Raw genomic sequence first — 20575 nt, forward strand, 5'->3', positions numbered from 1 at the left:
GGGCACCAGTGCAGGGAATCAAAGTGCCTGGGAGCTGACCCCCAATCAGCTCTCCCACCCTTAACCAATGGATGGAAGGAAAGCCCAGATCTATGACCTCAGGCTGGGACAGGTCTGAGGCCAAGTTTACCCTCCAGGTCCCCCAAGGGGTCAGGCTGAAGTTCTTCCCTGGCTGGGCCTCCTTCCCAGGTTTCCTCGTCTGGCTTCCCCTGTTGGTTTCTCCTGGGAGCATTTCTTCAATAAAACCCCACTCAGGAGACCTTGTCCCAGGGTCTGCTTCTGGGGACCCCCCCACTTAAGACACTGAGGGTCCTTCTGTGGCAGCCCCACACCTGAGATGACATGGAGGAATGAGGATAGAACAGATCCTGTGCAAGAGAAACTTCTGGACAAGTGGCAGAGACAAATGGGAAAGCAGACAATTTGGAGGCAGGACAGGAAGGGCACCTCTGTCCTGTGGTGGACATTGGTTGAGGTGACACCACCAGCAACACCTGCTCTCCCTCTGGAACAGCCACTGCAGGCCACCTACAGAGCCTGGGACTGTCGTATTCAATTCTCATAGTAGCCCCACAGGTAGGTGTTGTCAGCCCCACTTCCCTCCAAAAAAACCGAATCTCAGACATGTTGAGTCCCTCTCCTAGGGACATTTATACATTTAGTGTGCTTTTTTCAAGAAATGTGTCCTAAGGTGACAAGACCTGCCTAGGGTATGGGGGAGTTTGAGTGAGCCAATAGATACTGTCTCCGCCGTCATGGTTAGACTCAATGGGGGAAGATAGCCGCTAAGAATAGGAGTGCGTATAATACATGTATAATTCCACACTGTGGTGAAGGCTATGGAAACAAGCAGGGTGCTGTGAGAGTCCATCATGGGGAACAGTCTGGAAGGGTGTGATTGGGCTGGGAGAGAAGGACGAGCAGGAAGGCCCAGGTGAAGGGAGTGGAGTGGGGAGCCTCCAGGAGGAGGGGCAGCATGAGCAAAGGCCCCCTGTAGAAGGTGCTCTGGGTGAGCTGGAATTGCAGCTGGACCATGGCTGGAGCAGGGTAGGTCGGGGAGAGGCTGGAGAAGCTGGCTCGATCTTGATGCCACAGGGGTGGTCTCATTCTGGGAACTATCAGATGCACTGGCTCACACTGGAAGAGCCAGGGTCAGGTCTGAACTCCAAAGCCAGAGCTCTGTTTTACAATCCGTGCCTCTAAGGACAAGACTCTAGGAGCAGATCCATGGGCTGGTTCCCAGATAGGAAGGAGGGTCTGACAGTGGGTCTGGCCTGGCTGGTCCAGTTGGCTCCTCCAATGTGGGCTCAGTGTACTTCTTTACTCTGAGCACCTGAGCAAAATTCAACAGAGTGCAGGACCTCTGGATTTCCTCAGGAATGATCATTTTTCAAAGTTGAGTTTCTGGAAATAGGTGGAGGATTTGCATTTCTTCCATGTTCTCAGGTGATGTTGGTGCTGGTAGGCTGTGACCACAGTTGAAGAACCACTGCCCTGGGCCACTGCTGAACCTAGCCCCCTAGCCCAGGGAGGCACCTCACCTGGGGTTCCCCTGAGAACCAACCCATGCAATGGAGTCGTGAGCACAACAGGACCCCAGCTTCCGGAGGAATGCTGATCCTTCACAGAACTATTCGTCAGGACTCAGGAACTGTGAACAGAACTATATGGCCTGATTAAGTCAGACCCACCCAAGAAAATATCCCTTTCGATTAATTTAAGGTCAACAATCAAAGTCGACTGTCTTGGGACTTTAATCAAATGTGCAAAATCCTTTCACAGCCGCACCTAGAAGGGTATGTGTTGCAATAATTGGGAAAAGGTGTGTGACTGCTACAAAATGGCTTCTGTTCCCATCCAAACTGAGAGAATTCTCCTCAGTGGCTCAGTGTAACCGGAAGGATACTAGAAAGGCACTCTGGGGACTCTAATCCAGCCTGGTTACACTGACAACACAGAGTGCTCCTTGTATTTTGGAGTGTGCCTACTGCTTGGCTTCATGTTCTATAAAATAGCTTCCAAGGTGGCAAGATTGTGTCTCTACAGCTGGAGCCTTGGTTGCAAAATGACAGCAAGGGAGACTGAGGCAGAGGTGCCCAGGAAGCATCAGGGTAGCACAGAGCACGTGTGGGAGGAAGCCTGCCTTAACCCAGGCTGGGGCACGGCACAGCAAGTCTTCTCTGGGCCCGTGGCTTCTCGCTTGGACAATGAAATGAGGAAATCCATGATTCTTAAGGACAAGAGAGAAGATTCTTGGAACTTCCAGATTAAAAACCCCAGGTCAAACATGCAGGAATGTGACCTGCATTGGGCTACTCAGTGCAACACCTTATCCTAGAGGAAAATGGAGCAGTAGCTTCAACATTCTGAAGGAAATTTATTCCCAATTTATAATTCTATACCCAGCTAAATGATCATTTAAACATGAAGGTAGAATAGAATTATTGTCAACTCTGAAGACCTCATAAAATTCAGTTCCCAGCTACCATTTCAAACTACCAGAAAATGTGCTTGGGCAAAAGAAGAGTTTAGATTGAGAATGAGGAGGCCATGAACTCTATAAAATATGATGGAAGGGAAGGCAATGTCCAGGGATGGAGGACACCTGGAGGATGTCTGGTCCAGCTAGAAAGGCAATGTCAGAACTGGGCTTGAACTTTGAAAAGAAATATATTTACTGGCATATGACAGGCCTGTGGGGTATATGAAAAAATAAAAAACTGAAACAGGAATAAACCACAGAAAAATAAGCTGGTGAAAAGATATATTAATTATTAAAATAAAAGAAAAGAAATTCAAGAAAGGAAATAAAATTATTGCTCAGTAATGAACAATACTTACAGGACTAGTGTGATATAAATAAATACTGTTAACCCAACCAGAAATCACTATATTGAGGAGGTGGGGGAGGGGATGTGCAGGGGGTGTGGGAGAGAGCTAAAACTTAGCTATCCTGGGTCGCTTGGGTGGCTCAGTTTGTTAAGTGTCTGCCTTCAGCTCAGGTCGTGATCCCAGGGTCCTGGAGATCAAGTCCACATCTGGCTCCTGGCTCAGCAGGGAGCCTGCTTCTCCCTCCCACTGCCTGCTGCTTTCTCTGCTTGTACTCTCCCTCTCTGTTAAATGAATAAATAAAATCTTTTAAAAAAAACACTTAGCTATCCTAATAGGAAATCAACAATTAATACTAAAATGGTTCAATCAAGAAACTAGGTAGAAGCATATTATTAACAATAAGGTTGCCCACACCAGAACAGACAGTAGGAGTGTCAAGAAACAAAAGCACTTGTCTTGCAAGGGTTGGGAGAGGGGTTAGGAGGCCATCGTATGAGCCTGTAAGGAATAGCTGATTTCAAAGACCGTATGTTGAAATAATTTTGGGAAAAGATAAAATTAATTTCAAAACAATGAAATGAGATAAAATTAAAAGTTGGGGAAAAGGAAGAATTATGAATATCATATTGGGGAGGCTTGCCATGAAACTATCAGATCATGGCACCTCCAGCTGTCCCAATCAGCCAACCTATCCTTCTAGTGCCTGGGAAAAATAAATGGAAAGCCGACTCCGGAGCCTTCTGGGGAGGAGACCACCAGCTTTGGCCAAGAAAAACTTTTTTGACGTTTTGACTGTTTGGGGCAAACAGTCAGTCTGGAAGAAGAAACCCTTCAAGAGATGAATAAGGGCTTTGGTGGATGATCCCTTCCCAACACTTACAATAACGGGCACTTGGGGAAAGAGTCTTGCCAAGACCTTGGATGTGTGAGAAGAGCTGATAGCGTTTGACTATGCAAATAGCAAGAGCAATGTGTCAAGTGGCTTAGTGCATGGCCTTTCCCTTGCTTTAAAGATCAAGCAGCTCTGTTTACAGATTAGTGCAGCCATGGGGCTGAGTTCAGGAATTTCACATCACATCGGTACTAAATAGCCAGGCAAATATGGTGCCTTGTACTAAGATATTTGTGTTCACACTGTAAATACAGGGCAAGCTGCTCTAGTTACATAACAAGTAAAGGTTGCATGTTCATAGCTAGGCAAACAGAGTTCCTTGTAAGGGGCTGTTTGTCCAAAGCTCTGTGTTTATCTAGCCAGCCCCTCTATTTTTGTAGTAGGGGATTCTCGGAAAGGTAAATGTAATCTGAGTCTACTTGAAACCGGCACTGGTAGCTCGGCAAACACAACCATTAGTGCGTCTTCGCAGACAGTCAATCCCAATTATTCGTGGATCCTGTATTTGTGAACTCAGCTAAAATATATTTCTAACCCCAAAATCAATACTCACAGTGCTTTCATGGTCATTTGTAGACATGGGCAGAGTGGCAAAAATTTGAGTCGCTCAATGTGCGTGTTTCCAGCTGAAGTCAAACAAGGTGACTGCCTTCTTGCTCCAGCTCCCACTCTGTAAGCAGGTGTCCTTTCTGTGATCTATGTAGTGCCACATTTCCCATGTTTCTGTGCTATTTGTCGGTGATTTTGCTGTTTAAAATGGCCTCGCAGCATGGTGTTGATGTCCTGTCTGGTGCTCTTGGGCACAGGAATGCCATGATTCAGACAAAATTCGTGTGTTAGATAAGCTTCATTCAGTTGTGAGTTACAGTGCTGTAGTGTGAATGAATTGACAGTAGATATTGACCAAGGTGTCTTTGGTTATGCATTGATTGGTTGACAAAATGTTGGGACGAGAGACACACAGGACCCCAATCCTGTCTTCTCCCCTAGGCTCAATGGTTCTGTGTTTGATAATTCAGTGTTCACCATGAGGTTATTACAGACCATCACTACCTCGAATAATGAGAACCAATTTTAGTTACTGATATGTAGTAATTGTTTCTGTGGTTGCCTCCCCAACATCCACACCTTCTTCCCCCATATGGAACAATCAGCTGCAGAGTTTGGATGGACTTCATGTGTACCCCCAGACACAGGATTGGACCCATACTTGTCAAAGTGAATCCCTGTTGTTCTATCCCTCTTGTTACAGTGATTTGGTTCAAAAACAAAATCATGCTCTAAACTGACCCAATCGGAGTTCAGTTTGCTTAAATTACATTTCCCCAGAAGTAGGGCTGCCAAATACAAGACTTCTAATGAAATTTAAGTTTCAGATAGACAACAAGTCATTTTTAAATATAAGTATATCCCCAATATTTCATGGGACATACTTACACTAAAAATGATTTGTTGTTCTGTGAAAGTCAAATTTAGCTGAGCTTTTATGTACTTTTATTTTACTTATCATTAATATTTATTTTATGGTTATTATTATTATTAACTGTATCTTTATTTGCTGAAACTGGCAACCTTACCCAGAGGCAGACTCTGAATCGGGAATTCCCGCGCTCCCGGGGGAGATCAGTGAGCGCAAGGGGGAAGCCATGCAGGGTTGAGATTTCAAGAAAGGTACTGCAGAAGGGAGCTGGTTTGGCGGGAGAGGTTGAGATTACCTGTCACACTTCACCTGAGGCAAGGGAGCTGGGTTTCCAAAACTCACACTAGGCAACTTTTGGCAAAGGACTGGCCCCCACCCCCCCTAAGGTCAACTCTCTAGTGCTTCCAGTTCTTTGGCAGAGCCTCTCCAGTGACTCAAGGTCAAAGTTCTACAAAGTGTGTTAGGTGTAGTCAGTTAAAAGGAAGGGCACGGGGAATCAGTGGAGGGGATCCCAGGGGACTTGAGGAGAGCGTCCCCAGTATCCACCGTCGAGCTTTTGTTCCATAGTTGGAAAAGAGACCTGGATGTCACCCAGGACCTTTATCCTCATTTGCCATTACAGCTGTCTTGTATCTCAAAGCGCAGGCAACTGGAGTGGGGCCAACAGGGTCCCCCCATCCCCGCCCCGGTTCTGTTCACCTGAAACCTCAGAATGTTGTTGGGAAATAGGAGTTTTTAATAGATGATATCAGTTATGATGAGGTCATATTGGACCAGAGGGGGTCCTAAATCGAGTATTACTGCTGTCCTTATAAGAAAAGATCACACAGGGAAGACGGGGGAGGCAGTGACTGAAAAGACTCAGCTATAAGCCGAGGGTTGCCAGGAGCTGCTGGAAGCAGGAAGAGGCACGGAAGGGAGAGTGTCAGAGGAAGCATACCCTTTCTGACACCTCGACTGCGGACTTCTAGCCTCCAATCTGTGAGGGAATAAATCTCCGTCATTTTAAGCCACCCGATCGATCCGTGGTAGGGGCCAACGACTCTCACTCAGGTGGAGTTGCCTGAGTTTCTCTGAATCACAGCTGACTCACCCACACCTCTCTAAAGTACTGCCTTTGGCAAAGGTGCTAGAACCAAGGACATAAGGCACGCGCCTAGTTGCTTGAGATAAGTTGCACGTTATCAGCGTCGTTATTACATCATTCCCAGGGACCTCCGCCTCCCCAGGCCTGTACCACGGGGACGAAGCTCTCCTATCGGTTGAGAGAATTTGGGTCCCCAAAACTGTTCTGGTTGCTTCCATCCACAGGGAGGGACATTTCTGATGCCTGGTGTTTATCACATTGAGTAGTTGATGCTGTGAGAAATGCAGGATGGGTTTTTTCATCAAAACATTCAATTGTTTGAAACAACTGCTGTTTCCTCATAGAATTGGCCAATGCCCTGGGTCTGGGTGACCCCGATAGATACAGGACCTGCAGCCCTCACCCTGGTGCCTCCCTCCACTCCCCCCCCCGCCCAGTGCTCACGGCTCCTGGGGAGTCTGCTGCTCCAACTATAGAGACCCCGTCTGATACAGACGGCCGGGAGGCAGGTCAAGGTCAGAAAGCATGGTCCCCTGGCCCTGCCCAGGGCTCTCTGCTTGACTCCATTGGGCAAGACATCCTAGTTTCTACTGCTTCTTTCCCTCGGGAATTCCTAGGCAACCTTTACCCAGAGTCCACAGTGCATGGAGCACTCTGTGAACACTGAATTTTAAGTGGCGTCTCTAAGTAACAGCCACAAGTGTCCTAGCAGGTAAGTAAGCCAGCATGGTTCAGCTTAGATGGACTACCTCATCATAGGATGGGTCCCCCGGGAGGCGAGCAGGAGCCCCAGATCAATCGCCTGCTGAGACAGTGCAGCAGGCAAGAAGCCACCAACCCACCGCCATCCCCTCTTGTCCCAGACCTGGCACTGGGGGACACATCAAGAGAGGCTCTTTTCCTCTTCCTTCAGCAGACCCGACTGTTCTGAAATGTTTATAAAACACCAAGAGCAGGAGACTTCTGAGGAGGGAAGGCAAGAGAGCAGGGTTCCAAGTCCTGCAGAAACTTGCCAAAACAGCTGGGCGTTTGCCTGTCGCCGGCAGAGGCTTTATCTGTGCTGATATATACACAGATTTCTCTTTGAAGTCCGTGGAATGTAATCAAGAGATTTTAAAAGTTTGGTTTTCTGAAATTCTCTTTCTTAGAATTTAGGTTGTTTAAAGGGGTCTGGAATGTTTGGGAAGGGCAGGAGAGATGGGATTTCATTTTGCTAGGGCTGCTTCTTAATTGAATAACCTTAGGCAGGTTAATGATGCCCCATTGAATGGCTTCCACTGTCTGTAAAACCAGGATGGATCCCTCCAATATCACTGGATTGTGGTGGAGATTGCTTGGGCTAATGAAGAAACATCAGAACGCCACCCCCCCCCACCCTCCACCGATTCCTATAGGGGCTCAGTATCCCCGAGGTTATTTGACCTTTTTCATATTTGTCACTGGGAGTCCCCAGGAACTGGCTTTGTATTTTGCTCACTCTTTTCCATTCTAGAGCCCCTCAAAGGACAACAGCTCAGTGTAAGCCACCGTCCATCCCTCAGTTAGAAGAGAACTTTACAAACAGAATGTGAACTTTACCATAATGGGGTGCCCTTCTTCTTTGTAGTCCCTAACTCCTGGTCATCCCCCACTGGAGGGACCACCCCACCAGTGGTGGAGACCCCAGTGGCCAGTACACCTTTCTTCTCAGCCTGAGCTGAGAACGGCTCCCAGAAAAGCTAACACCTTGGTCCTCTGTAAAGACTATGCCAGTTCTCTTTGCCATGTGCCAACTCCAACACTTTGACCACAGTCCTGCGCCCTGTGGAGTGCTCTTCCACTGAATGTCATTCCCAAGTGCTGTCTTAGGTCCGTCATTATCCTGAAACTTTAGTTCCAGGGGCTAAATGTCATGCTCACAGATTCAAGAACATCAAAGTGAATCTCCATCTTTAACATCACTTAATTTCTGTTTGACAGATCTTAGTTACTTACTGAATCAAAATCAGTGATTTTTTAGCCACTGGGGGTCTAAAACTTTGTCAGTCTAGACTGCACGCCCAACACCAGGGACCAGACGAGTTTTGGGAGGGAAGGGATGTTAAGCAAATATCCTGAGTAAGGATGTTTCTACTTCTCAGAGGTCATCTGGCTTGAACTTGAATAGGACCCAGATGTGCCACATCCTATCCTGTGCTCCTTCCAACCTGACCCCCCTCTCCTGACCCCCCCAGATACAGTCCTGGGATAGAGCTGAGCCCTCACCCCACCTCCCGGGCACCTCCCTCTGGTTTCGCACCCGAGACCCCTGGCAGGTCCCATGGGCTTGCTCTCACAGCTAACCTGCCCATGGAAACTCGCGGGCCCTTCCCCCCACTGCATGGAGCCTAGATGCCACCCTGCCACTCTTTCCTACATTCCAACTGTCATGCCGGGCCCTGTGACTTTCACTCCTCTCAGTCTCGGCTGCACAGTGGAATCATTTTACCTTCCTGCTCTGAGCTCCCCCCAAGATTCAGGGCCATCTCTCATGTCCCCCTGCCCCAAATATCTCTTTGTTGACAGCCTTATCTTTATTTCAAAAAATGCAATCAACCCTTTTCCAAATCCCCCAACACCACCCACACCATCCAGCTGTCCTCTATCAGGATCTCCATGCCCATCTGATGGGCCCCGTGTGTCTATGACTCCACTCTTGGTCGAGCCAGTGGTGGCCGGGTAAGGGGTGTGGGGGGGGGGCAGGAAGTAGTGGGCCCTCCTACTACCCTGCTCAGGAAAGGACAGTTGTATGAATCATGCTCAAGGTCATTTGCCAAAAATTAGTGAATTGGGGATGACGCTCACTCCTTGCCCTGCAACACCAGGCAGCTGCTCGATGATGGCTTCTGCTGTCTTCTGGGCAGAGGAGCTTTGTTGGCTGGTGTCCCCATTTCGTATCTGAACCCAGTGATTAGCAAGTGCACCCCGACCCAGTCCCCTTCGCAATGACACTTCCCTCCTAGCCCAAGGATGAAGGCCCTTCCAGGTTAAAAGTGGTTCATATGCAAATCACCTTCTGTGAAATGGCAGAATATAGTTCTCCAAGGGCTTCCAGAAAGGACAGTTCCGGGGGTTGAATGGCAGGTTAATTCTGATCCACAAATTAATTTTGTCTCTTTGTATATCAAGGGTGTGTGAGACTTATTTAATTTGAAATAAATGTAATTATAGAAATGAATGAGCTATCAAAATTTTAAACATATGATCCATCAATATTGGCATGATGTGAGTGGCTGGTTATTATAAATAAAATGGGTCTTTGGCAATATGGAATTCAATTTCCCCCACAGAGTGTCTCATTATATCTTGACATCTGGGTTAATGCTAAATTACAATCCTTAATTTCCAAATCGGAGCTTAATTTCCAAATAAGAGGTTAACATAAATAACCTCTCCAGCTGTGGGGCTTCTGGGGGCTCCGGGAAAAGAAACTTCAAGGCAGAACCGTCTGTGGTTTTGTGCAATTATCCGCCCCTCCAAGTTCTCTCCTACCAGTCAAGTGCTAGCTTCGGGGCAGAGATAGGAACCGGAGAGGCAGGGCTTTCTGGCCATTGGGAGCTTCCCCGGGGCTCCATCTGTTTGGTGTGACTGCGTGAGGCAGTGGAGGGTCTCCAGACAGAGCTGTCCTGCTGCCTGAGCTCCTAGGGCTATGACGGGGCACCATGTTCCCCACCTGCCCCAGCCAGCCAGCCCCGGGAAGACTTGCCAGCTCCACAGTGCACCTGACACAGTGGGGCAAAGGCAGTGCTCCATCCTGCTGGGGACTATCACCAGAGGGGACACAGAGGGACTTCATAACCCACATTCAAGGCGAGCAGAGAAAGGCAGATTCCTTTATGGGACTAGTGGAAAAATACGGCAGAGCCAGAGAAAGTCAAAATCATTCTGATGACTCAGAGGAAGAAGGCTCCCCAAAACGGCTCATTGCAAGAGTCAGGATACAATCTCAGCAAGTTGTCTGGCAGTCTCAAGATGATGCCCGGACCGCCCGGGACCACCGCCTCCACAAGACAAGAACAGGAAACCTGGAGGTGGGGAGGGGCTGTGCCCAAGGTCAGGGTGTGGTGGAAGGCAGATTCTAGTCCTCCCCAGGGGCAGTAAAGGGCACAGGGGATAGCGACAGCAGTGGAATTGATGGTGTGGAGGATCAACTTGGCAAGTGCATCCGGATCGCTGAAAAAAGGGGGAAAATCAATGTGAGTGACAAAAAAAAATTAGTAAACTGCACGTTGAGGGCAGAGAACTGAGTCAATTTCATCATGAACTTAGAATACATGTTCCTAAGGAAAGAGCTTCTGCTGAAATCCCCGCAAGTCAGATGTTCCCTGCCCAACTTCATCCTCCCCAACCCCTCTCTCTGCTTTATTCTTCTCCCCAGCCCTGCCTGCTGCCACCTGCTGCCTCGAGCCCTTGTTCATTGTTTTCACTTGCTTATTGACTGTGCCTCCTACAATCTGTAAATTCCCCGAGGCAGGAATTTTATTTTATTCACTGCAGTATTCCCAGGGCCAGGAACAAAGGTTCTCAATAGCTCTTGGATGAATGAAAGTGTAGAAGTAGCGATCAAATATAGTCTCAGAAAAAGATTTCCCAGCTAAAGAGTGTGTATGTGGATCCAAAAAAAAAAAAAAAAAAAAAATCATTGAAAAGTGAAGGCCAATCAATCGGGAAAAATGAATGTTTATACTCCTACCTTGCAAAACTTTTGGAGTTACATTAAGAAGACAAAAATTCTCAAGCCACTAGGTGGAAAAATCAGAGTTACCTCTCAAGGAATGAGACTGGGTGTAGGCTCAGATCTCTCTTCTGTTCCTTCAAATGCCGGAAGGCAAGGAGCCTTGGACAAGCAATTTTGGAAGAGAAGGTTTATAGCCTGAGATGTCACAGACAGATCACCTGGCACAAATGAAGGGAACTGACAGCCGCCTTCTAATATGCAAGGGCTCCGGACCTCCCTTGTGGGTGCCCTCCCAATCATTAGCCACAGCCACACCCTCTAGGCCACCCCAAAAGTACCCAAATCACAGAACTCAGGAATGAGAAGTTTGTGATATTGAACACCGGGTGTCCCGAGAAGGCTGGGCAGCCCAGCGAAACTTAACACTTTGTTGGAGTCTACGGCACGTTTGGAGTCGAGGATCAAACCAGGCCCTGACTTGTGTCTCCTTCGAAGTCCGGACACCTTGACAAGGTTAAGGACGGGAAAGTTGAGTAACACTGAGAAAAGGTTCTGTGGGATACGTCGTGCGCTCGCCTATGTGACTTCCCACACACTCCCCCTACAGAAGGGAACAGTGTGGTCAGGGTCATGAATTTTTAGGTGGTCCTTGTTGTTCCTGTACCTCCTATAACCCACTCCCTGGTTGATTGTCTTGCTAATGGCTTTAGCTGAAACTACCTGGCATCACAAGGTTTGCTTGTAGTTAATGTAAACTTGTTATAGAAACTTGCAGTCATCTGACTAGGTACTGATGTATTACTCCTCCTATTGTGGTCTGCCTTATAAATGCTTGTAAGATGTGGAATAAAATCAGCACTGTTGGACATCATCCTCAGTGTCCCTCCTGCCCCCATCTCTTTGTCTCTTAATTTCTTTTCACCATCCTCTTAGCCCTCACATTTTCCTGGTCGATTTGTCGCGCTGGCTGTGACACCACTTTGCACCAGGCCGTTGCTGTGGCTCCAAGAATTGGATGGGGCGGGTGTCTCCTTCCACAGTAGCCTCTGGGTAAATGTAAAACACCTGAATTAGTTATGAGGGTAAGAATAATCATCGTGGTAAGAAAGATTCTATAATTGACTGTGAAATGATCCACTGTCAACTCCTCTCCTGGGGACAGGGTATAATAGCAACCTCAGAAGTTCAATGGAAGATAATGGCAACTATATAATAACAAGAGTAACAACAATGATTATGGTCACAACAGTGATGACAACCATGAGAAGTAAGAGGAGGAGGAAGTGGAGAACAGCTGTGTGCTCAAAGCTTTCTAGTGCATTCTAACTGCAACCTTTTTAGATCAGTAATATCATCATTTATTCCCATTTTATATTTGGAGAAACTGAGGCTCAGAGAGATTATATGCTTCACTCACACAGCTGGTTAAGTAGCTGACCTGGATTCGAGTGAGAGCAGTGTGTGAAATACATGTTCTTCCTAAGCTCATATAAATATTCACAAAGGCAGACCCATTTGATACATTATGAAATAAGTTTCAATTAATTTCAAAAGATTGAAATCTTATAGAATATGTTTTCTGACAACAGTAGGATTAGATTAGGAAGCAAGCAAACAAATTTAAAAAAAGAACCCAAAGCACAAAAAACAAAAAACCCTAGAAAGTTGCCCAGGTTTTAGATTTTTAACACACTTGTAAATAACCAATAGCCTATGGGAAAAGGAGAAAATCATGAGGAAAACCCAACACATTTTTAGCTGAATTAGGAACAAAAATATCAAAATGTGTGGGATGCAGTTAAATCAGTACTTAAAGGGAAATTCTTTTTTTTGAAAGATTTATTTATTTGAGAGAGGGAAAAGGAGAGAGAGTGACAGTGGGTCCGGGGGAGGGAGAGGAAGAGACAGTCCTAAGCAGACTCTGTGCTGAGTGCAGTGCCCCATCGAGGGCTCAAAGCGGGGCTGGATCTCACACCCTGAGATCATTACCTGAGCTGAAACCAAGAGTCAGACATTTAACCAATAGCATAACCCAGGTGTCCCTGGGAAATTTCTTTTAAAAACATCAGAAACAGGGGCACCTCAGTCTGCCTTTGGCTGAGGTCGTGATCCAGGGTCCTGGAATCGAATCCTGATTCAGGCTCCCTGCTTGGCAGGAAGCCTGCTTCTCCCTCTCCCACTCCCCATTTGTGTTCCCTCTCTCACTGTCTCTCTGTAAAATAAATAAATAAAATCTTCAAAAAATTTAGAAACCTATTAGAAAAAAGAAAAGTTTAAACTCAATGAACTAATTTTTTACCTTAAGAAGCTAAGAAGAAATGTCAGTTCTTTGACCAGATAAATCCAACTGATAAGCTGCTAGCAAAAATGGTCAAAGGAAAAAAGAGAGCAAACGGAAATTACCGTAGGAGAAAGGACAAAGGAAATAAGACTGTGTAACTTACAGGGGCGCCTGGGTGGCTAAGTGGGTTAAGCCGCTGCCTTCGGCTCAGGTCATGATCTCAGGGTCCTGGGATCGAGCCCCGAATCGGGCTCTTTGCTCCACAGGGAGCCTGCTTCCCTCTCTCTCTCTCTCTCTCTCTGCCTGCCTCTCTGCCTACTTGTGATCTCTGTCTGTCAAATAAATAAATAAAATCTTTAGAAGACTGCATAACTTACAGACATTAAACGTATAAAAAGAGAAATATCATAAACAACTTGATGCCAATAAATTTGACAATTCAAATGAAATAGACAAATTCTTTGGAAGACATGCCTTATCAAAACGGACTCATTAAGGGATATCTGGGTGGCTCAGTCAGTTGAGCGTCTGACTTTTGATTTTGGCTCAGGTCATGGTCTCCGGAGCCTGGGATCAAGCCCCGAGATGGGCTCCATGCTCAGCAGGGGGTGTGCTTGAGAATTCTCTCCCTCTCCCTCCCCCTGCTCTCCAGCTCACATGCTCCCTCTCTCAAATAATTAATCTTTAAAAACTGACTCATTAAGAAATAGAAAATCTGATATAATATAATACATATATTATAAAGTATATTTATATGTTAAAATTAATTAAATTAAATTAATAATTAATTAAAATATAATTATTAAAACTATTTCACACACACACAAGCACAAAAACTCCTCCAGGGCAAGATGGTTTCACTGGTGAATTCTATCAGGAAGTTAAGAAAGAAACAATACGGGGTGTCTGGGTGGCTCAGTCATTGAGTGTCTGCATTTGGCTCAGGTCATGATCCCAGGATCCTGGGTTTGAGCCCCACATCAGACTCCCTGCTCAGTGGGAAGCCTGCTTCTCCCTCTCCCACTCCTTCTGCTGGTGTTGCCTCTCTGGCTGTGTCTCTCTCTGTCAAATAAATCAATAAAATCTTTGAAAGGAAGGAAGGAAGGAAGAAAAAAAGAAATTACTTAAAAAAGTAAATTCTTTGAGAAAAAATTCTTGTGTGTGTTTCTCATTGCTGTGGCAGCAAATCACCACAGATTTGGTGGCTTAAAACAATACACATTTATTCTCCTACAGACTTGGAAGTCAGAAGTAGGAAATTAATTTCACTGGGCTGAAATCAAGGCATAAGCAGGGCCAAACTCCCTTGAGCTCTAGGGGAGAATCTATGTGCTTTTCTTTTCCAGCTTTGACACTATCTTTCTGGCCTCTTCCTCCACATTCAAACCACCCAGCCATGTAGCATCTTGCCTCTTGATGACATCACCCTCTCTTTTGGGGTGAAATTTCCCTCTGCCTCCCTCTTATAAGGACCCAGGTGATTAAACTTAAGGCTCATCCTAGATAATCCAGGATAATCCCCCAAGTCAAAATCTTTAACTCAATCACATCTTCAAAGTCCCTTTTGCCAGATCAGCTAACATTCACAGGTTCCAGGGATTAGAACATGGATATCAATGGGGATCATTCTTCACCTGGCTACCATATTTAACAAATATTAACAAAGCAAATCCCATCATATATAAAAAGATAGTAATCATGATTAGGTATAAGGTGCCATAGGAAAGCATTAACATAAATACTGGTTTAACTTGAAAATTAACATTGATCTGGGGGCTGTGAGTTCAAGCCCCATGTTGGGTATAGAGATTACTTAAAAAACAATCTTTCAAATCAAACATTGGTTTGATATGAAAATCAAAGAGGTACGGGAAGGAAAGATGAAGGATCTTAAGGGAGTGATGGAAATCTGCCTTGACTGAGATGTTGGTTATACAGGTGTATGCATGTGTTAAAATATATCAAATTTGGGGCACATGGCTGGCTCAGTCGGAAGAACATGAGACTCTTGATCTTGGAGTTGTAAGTTGAAGCACCCTGCTGGGTATAGAGATGACTTAAATATATAAATATTTAATATATATGTATATACATCTATACACACACACATATACATATATATTTTTTAACACTTACAAACTGTGCATTTTACTGTAAGTAAATTTTACCAGAAACCAAACAAAGTAGTATAATGAACACAACACAAAAAACCCAGAGACCAAAGAACTATTCCAAACTAGTACACACAACCATCAATAAGGAAAACAGGGAGAGAGCCAGATTGGGGATTGGTGGGGAAGGGGATCCAAGAATATGCTTCTGAACATGTTGTATTTGAGATGAGATTAGGCAAGCAAACATGTCAGCTGGGCAGTTGCATCTGCAGAGAATGAGAGCAACTGCGGAGCTTGTGTTTGGGGCAGGGCGCAGGAGCTCACGGGGCTGGTGGCTAGGTTTCCTGCTGGGACAACTGGGTGGCTGGTGGAGCCCCTTAGTTAAATGGGACTTCAGAAGGAGTGCGATGCCGGCTGAGCTATCTGCCTGCTTCTCCTGGCCCAGGGGACCATAGACAGGGATGGTGCTGGGCTGTTCCTCTCTTGACGGCTCTCATGAGCCCAGATGCAGCTCTGGGCGGCCAGCTGGCCTGCTCCATGGGGAACCACAGTTCCTTGATCCTTCTCTTCTCCCCTGTGGCTGCTGACTCACTGACCATGGGACCTCAGAGGAGGCCACTGGACCTTTTCCCACGGGTCTGCTCCTCAGGAGAACCTGCCCTGATGCCACCATGGGGTTTTCCTGAACATACCACCTGTCTGAGCAGGGCATGCTGCAGCTCTGACTTCACCCCAAGACATGTGGAAGCAGACACTTGACACAGCCACTCTTTCCTTGAACATTTTATCCGGAAATCATTTCAGACTTACAGAAAAGTTGCAGGAAACAATACGAAGATTCCCTATATACTATTAAACCAGATTCATCCATTGATAGCATTTGCTACCTTTGCTTTATCACCTGGGCTCCCTCCTTCTCTCCCTCCTCCCTCCCTCCCCTTCCTTCTTCCCTCCCTTCCTCCCTCCATCTATCTATTGATCCATTTATCTCTCATCAATTCTCATAATTCCCAATAGTTTTATTCTATCAAGTGGTCATGAACGCTGAATTAGTGAACACTGAACCATTGCTCCTGGGGAAATACTAGGCGAGGTTCCCTCCAGCCTCTGGTTATGTTTTCTTTGACTAGTTAACATGTCACCTTGTTTTGTGTGTGTTTCTGTTTAAAGATTCCTTATTTGATATGCATCACTGATTCATTAACTTTGAACTTGTGGCAACAGCGCTGCAGCTTGTGACTGGATACAGCTGACCTAACACGTGTTTTCCTGTAAGCTTTCTTGCACTTGGGAGTGTGGACAGCACTGCTGAATTACATTTAAAGGCCATTTTCAGGGGCACCTGGGTGGCTCAGTCAGTTAAGCGTCTGCCTCTGGCTCAGGTCATGATTCTGGGGTCCTGGGATCGAGCCCCACATTGGGCTCTCTGGTTAGTGGGAAACTTGCTTCTCCCTCTCCCCCAGCCTCTCCCTCTGCTTGTGCTCTCTTGTTTTCTCTGTCAAATAAATACATAGAATTAAAAAAAAAATAAAGGCCATTTTAAGTAGCAAAAATCACCAACAAAAAGCACAATAATGTGAAAAACATAGTATTAAACAGACATAGATTAAAAAGGACACTGGTTTATAGCAGAAGAGCTGAAACAAGAAAGTAGAGGTTGACCTTGTTTGACCTCAACTGAACCGTGTGCCTTGGTGACTTGCACTTCCCACTACTCTTCAAAAGGCTGCAGAAGACTGCAAAAAACAGGCTGAGTGTTGATTTTGGGGTTACAAACACATTTCAGTGAGTAGGCAAACTTGCAAATACAGAATCTGTGAACAATGTGGATTAACTGTATTTGTGGACATTGTGTGTGTGTACATTTGAAACTTGAACAATATGGGATTATTCCAAATGGGTCCATTGAAGAGTGGATTTGTTCAATAAACACACCCATCCACTGTAAATGTATTTTCTCTTACTTGTGATTTTCTTTTTATTCTTATGATTTTCGTAATGACATTTTCTTTTCTCTGTCTTGCTTTATTGTAAGAATACAGCATATAATATATAAAACATAAGGAATAGGTGTTCATAACCCGTGTATGTTATTGGTATGACTTCTGGTCAACAGTAGGCTATGGGTTAAGTCCTTGGGGGACCCAAGAACTCTGCAGGGGAGGGGTTTGGTACCCCAACCTCCATGTTATTCAAGGGTCAACTTATAGTTGTGTATACACACACACAAGCCCATGGGCACACGTATATATGTTCATTTCCGAGGGCCACTACCAAATTCCCACAGACTCGGTAGCTTAAAACAACATATATTTATTCTCTTATAGTTCCGAAGGTCAGAAACCCCAAATCAATCTCACCAGGTGAGAATCGAGGTGTCAGCAAAACTGGTTTTCGGGGGAAAATCCATTTCCTGCCTCTTCCAGTGTCTGGAGGCCCCTTCCTCATGTCAGCCTCTTGGGTCCGTGGTCACATCTCCTGCTGCTCTTTCTGACCTCCTGCCTCACTCCCATAAGGACCCCTCTGACTACATTAGGACCCACCCAGATAATCCAGGGCAATATTCCCATCTCAAGGTCATTAAATGAACATTTGCAAAGTTGTTTTTTTTTTTTTTTTTTTTTTTTTAGCAATAGAAGACAACATCCAGGGGTGCCTGGGTGGCTCAGAGGGTTAAGCCTCTGCCTTTGGCTGAGGTCATGATCTCGGTATCCTGGGATCAAGTTCTGCATTGAGCTCTCTGCTGTTTTCCCTGCCCCAGCCTGCCTCTCTGCCTACTTGTGATCTGTCTCTCAAATAAACAAAAAAAATCTTAAAAAAAAAAAAGAAGATAACATCCATAGTCTTCTGGGATTAGGACACGGATGCTTTGGGGGGGGGTCATTATTTAGCCTGCCACAGTGTGTGTGCGTGTGCGTGCGCGTGCATGTACGCGTGCATGTGTGTGTAGTGAATATTGCATATGCAAATATGTACATACGCAGGCTTTTCTTCTGAACCATTTTGGAGTAAGTTGTATACATCATTGCCCCTTTACCCTTAAATACCCTTAAATACCTTAAATACTTAAATACACTTAAATACCCTTAAATACTAAATAAAAAATCAGGGTAGAGTTCCTAAGAAGGAACTCTCTTTTATGACTACTGTATAATTAGCAACCTCAAGAAATCTTAAATAGATCAAATACTTAGATCTGTGGTCACGTTCCAATTTTGCCGAGTGATCCGGTACTTTCTATCGCTTTATTCTCCCTACGAGTGTGGGATCCAGGCTAGGATGACCTTTGGTGGTCATGTCTTGTGATCTCATTTCATCTGGAGGATCTCCTCAGCACTTATTTTTGCCTAATATGAAGTTGACATTTTGGAAAAACTAGAGGCCTTCAAAAAAAAAAAAAAGGATGTTGCTCATTTTCGGTGAGGGGCAGGTCCCGCGACTCCGACTGGGGCACTACACGAGGCTGTGTTCTTCTCAGAATGTTACAGCCGGGCCGCAGGCTGGCCCTCTGCACCTCGTGGTGACATTAATTTGGATTAACCCCAGATGTGGCGGGAGTTCTCAACTACGTATTTTTTCCTCGCCCTGGCAATCAAGAAGCAGTCTATGGGGGCCGCTCTAGACCATGCAAACTTCCTGCTCCTCGTCCCGTCCCTGCCCCTTGGATTTAGCATCCATTGGTGATTCTTTTTTTTTTTTTTTTAAGATTTTATTTATTTATTTGACAGAGAGAAATTACAAGTACACTGAGAGGCAGGCAGAGAGAGAGAGAAAGAAGCAGGCTCCCTGCCGAGCAGAGAGCCCGACGCGGGACTCGATCCCAGGACCCCGAGATCACGACCCGAGCCGAAGGCAGCGGCTTAACCCACTGAGCCACCCAGGCGCCCCTCCATTGGTGATTCTTAAGGGAACTGTCATTGCCCAGAGTAGCACTCTGATGAATTTCCACCGCAGGTTCCCTCTCCAAGCTACCACAGTCACTCAGTGGCCAATGATAAGCAAGAGGCTCATTCTCCCCTCCCCCACCTCGACTGACTTATTTCTTTGTTTATTTTTTACTGTCAGTAAAAACCAAATTTCTCAACTTTGGCACCATTGGCATTTTGCTCCAGAGGAGGGGAATGGGGGCCTGTCCTGTGCGTTGCACGACGTTTGGTGACATCCGTGTTCCCTTCCTGATGGATACCAGTAGCAATGCGATTGTGACCACCAAAAGCATCATTAAGGACATTTTCCTACAAAACCATGATCACACCTAAAAAGTGAAGAGTAATTCTCTAGTATCTTCTAAGACCCAGTGGGTATTCAAATACCACCGATTGTCCCAGGACTGACCTTCATAGCTGATTTTTGTTTGTCTGTTTCTGGTTTTTTTTTTTCTTTTGAACCAGAATTCAGGTGAGGTGAACTTTTGGTTGCTGGATCTCTCTGGTCTCTTTTCATCTAAAATTCCCAAACTTTCCTGCTTTCATTTGCCCATGATGCTGGCTTCCTGCAGAGCCGGTTCAGGTATCCTGGAGACGGAGGGACAGGGACGGTGTTTCAGTCATCTGTGTCCTCAGCTCCCGGGGCAGGATGGGGACTGGCAGCTGGCGGGCAGCCTGGGGGTTGGGGGAGGTCCCCAGTGAGCTGGGCCCTGCTCCTGTTCCTGAGGCCTTCTGGGTCTGCCACAGCCTTGCTGTCTGTTCCACCCACCCTGCCCTCCTGCCTCACACTCACACAGGCTGGTGGTCCGTGCTCATTCTTTGGGAGGTTTAATCTGTTTTATTGAATTTTCAGATTCTCAAATCAATACCCATAATAATACCCAGCAGAAATAAAATCCCACTCCAGGTACTCTGCCCAACAGAGTTAATATTTACGCACGGGTGGTTTCCCTTGACAACCTCAAACAGCTTATTAAGTCTTACCACGAAGTATACATCACCTGGAGGGAGCCAGTACCAGGCACTAGGAAGCCACATGCTGCCACCCTCTAGGGGCGTCGTTTCCTGGTCAGGGAGAGGACATTGTGGGGACAGCGGGACGTAGGCTGGGGTGACAGATTGGGGCGGTGCTGGAAGGCACTTTCAGTGGGCCCAGGTGCAAGTTATTGAACTTCTCTACATCTCTACATCACAATAGGACCCCTCCCCACCTTAGACAGGACAGTTATGTCCAGCCTTTGAGCCCCTACCAGGGCAATGACCTTGGCCACCTGGTGAGAACTGAGCAGAGGCCACTGTGAGCCGAATTGTTTCTCTGGGATTTTGA

General features: G+C 46.1%; 1 long non-coding RNA gene across 1 annotated transcript; it reads right to left on the reverse strand.

Annotated features, from left to right (window-relative positions):
• Nucleotides 1–10067: 10067 nt before the first annotated feature.
• On the reverse strand, nucleotides 10068–20367 carry LOC101692637. The gene is made up of 4 exons (XR_199988.2): nucleotides 20250–20367; nucleotides 19658–19836; nucleotides 11868–11973; nucleotides 10068–10422 (listed from the first exon to the last, which is right to left on the reverse strand). It is a non-coding gene; the product is annotated as an uncharacterized LOC101692637 (long non-coding RNA).
• Nucleotides 20368–20575: the final 208 nt, after the last annotated feature.

This window comes from Mustela putorius, unplaced genomic scaffold (genome assembly GCF_011764305.1).
Source record: "Mustela putorius furo isolate JIRA1106 unplaced genomic scaffold, ASM1176430v1.1 tig00003867_pilon_pilon_pilon, whole genome shotgun sequence".
In the NCBI taxonomy this organism is placed as follows: Eukaryota; Metazoa; Chordata; class Mammalia; order Carnivora; family Mustelidae; genus Mustela; species Mustela putorius.